At 33.7% G+C, this 2,304-nt stretch overlaps 1 non-coding gene across 1 annotated transcript; it reads right to left on the reverse strand.

The window, feature by feature from the left end:
* Positions 1–1,420: 1,420 nt before the first annotated feature.
* Positions 1,421–1,527, reverse strand: LOC139850744 (small nucleolar RNA R71). Its single transcript, XR_011760125.1, has one exon. It is a non-coding gene; the product is annotated as a small nucleolar RNA R71 (small nucleolar RNA).
* Between the last annotated feature and the right edge of the window lie 777 nt (positions 1,528–2,304).

The following is a 2,304-nucleotide window of genomic DNA, read 5'->3' on the forward strand; positions in this document are numbered from 1 at the left end:
TAATATAAAAATAATATTTTTATAAAAATTTTATTTTTATAACTTTAAGTTTTATTTTTATATTTCATATCTTTTTATTAGTTTAATTCGTAATTTGAATTTTTTGTTCGTAATTAGTTTTAATTCTAGTATTTTGCCGTAGTTATTTTTATTTCTAAATTCTTAGGCTTTGCCGTAAAATCCCTTAAGTGCTTTTTCTTTAGACTAAGATTTAGGTGCTTTAGAATTTTGCGACGCTGTTTTAAAATTTTAGTGCCTTTTAAGTTATTGCCGTTTTGGATATAGAATTCCTTTTAAGCTTTAATACCTTTAGACGCAACTTTTAATATTTAGTTTTTAGACTTTTAAGTTTTGACGCTGCATTTTATTATTTTTCGACGCTTATTTTTTTCGACCTTTTATTTTTCGACAATTTTTGACGCACTCTTTTTCTTTCTTATTTCTCGACGTTCTAGTTTTTAGGACATAGAATTTTCTTTATTTTCTTTAAATTTCGACGAAAAATTATTTTAAGCGGTTAAATTGATAGACATCCATAATTTTCTGGTTCGTAGTAATAGTTGGATTTGTTAGTGGCGAGTTGTGGGCTTCTGATTTAAAGGGTCCTGGCTACCTGCTGCATCTATTGGCTATTCGAAACATGGGCAAAATCAGAAAAGTCTATTAATTTGATAGCTTATATAATTTTTATTTTTATAACTAATAGGATATTCTGTGAATGCACCGAGCAAAACGTTCACCACCTTTCATACGTTCACCACCTGTAACTCGATCAAGACATCTAGCCAATATTGTCGTCGTTGATTTTTCTTTAGAATCGTCATCTAGTCGACCAAGTACTCCAATTCAAATTTCCGATAATCCATTTTTTGAACCCGACCTCACAATTGAGAATCTAGAGGATATTCAAGGACAATTCAGAGATCTTGAACCACTAATCATTCCTCCTGAACTACAAATCACTCATCCAGAGATTGTCCAGGAAGAAACCATTAAATCAGAATCCTCTAGTGATTCAGATTCAACAATTTCAATCATGAAAAATCTGGAACCTCTAAGTATGGAAGACCGAATGAGGGCTAAATGCACTGGCCAAGGTCACGCAATTACTCAACCAGACATTAATGCGCCAGATTATAAAATCAAAGGACAAATCCTACACATGGTAACTAATCAATGCCAATTTAGCGATGCGGCGAAGGAAGATCCAAACGAACATCTTCGAACCTTTAATAGGATCTGCACTCTATTTAAAATCCGAGAAGTGAAGGATGAACATATCTATCTCATGTTATTTACCTGGACTTTAAAGGGAGATGCCAAAGATTGGTTAGAATCGTTACCTGAAGGGGCGATTGATACATGGGATGTTTTAGTTGAAAATTTTCTTAAATAATTCTTTCTGGCATCTAAAGCCGTGAGACTTCGAGGAGAAATTGTTAGGTTCACACAAAAGCCAAATGAAAATCTATATGAGGCGTGGACAAGATTTGAAAAGTTGTTAAGAGGATGTGCTCAACATGGTTTAGACACTTATCAAATAGTACAAATATTCTATCAAGGATGCGACATTACTACAAGAAAAGACATCGATATAGCAGCTGGTGGTTCCATTATGAAGAAAACCGCAACTGAAGCTTACAAAATTATTGATAACACTGCTTCCCACTCACATGAGTGGCATCAAGAAAAAGATATTGTTAGATCATCTAAAGCGGCTAGAGCCGATTCTAGCCATGACTTTGATTCCATTTCTGCAAAGATAGATGCTTTCGAGAGACGAATAGAAAAGATGACTAAAGATATTCACTCAATACGAATTAGTTGTGAGCATTGTAGAGGACCACATTTGACAAAAGATTGTCTCAATATTGAACAAACAATGGAACAGAGAGAGAATGTTTCATACATGAACCAAAGGCCTGAAAATAATTATCAGAATAATTATCAACCGCCAAGACCAATCTACAATCAAGATCAGAATTATAACCAAAATGTTCCATACAACAACCCACAAGGTCCTAGCAGTCAACAAGTATCTAATAATACTTACAACCAGCAAAGACCTATTTTTCCAATTAAACAACCACAAACCGATGATAAAAAGCCAAATTTAGAAGACATGATGTCGAAGCTAGTTGAATCTCAAATGCAGTTTTTCACATCTCAGAAACAAACCAATGAACAAAATGCTCAAGCATTTAGAAATCAACAAGCTTTTATTCAAAATCTGGAACAAGAAGTAAGCAATCTAGCAAGGTTGATAGGTGAAAGAAAACCGGGAAGTCTACCTAGCGATACAAA

The sequence above is a fragment of the Rutidosis leptorrhynchoides genome, chromosome 5 (assembly GCF_046630445.1).
Source record: "Rutidosis leptorrhynchoides isolate AG116_Rl617_1_P2 chromosome 5, CSIRO_AGI_Rlap_v1, whole genome shotgun sequence".
Classification (NCBI taxonomy): Eukaryota; Viridiplantae; Streptophyta; class Magnoliopsida; order Asterales; family Asteraceae; genus Rutidosis; species Rutidosis leptorrhynchoides.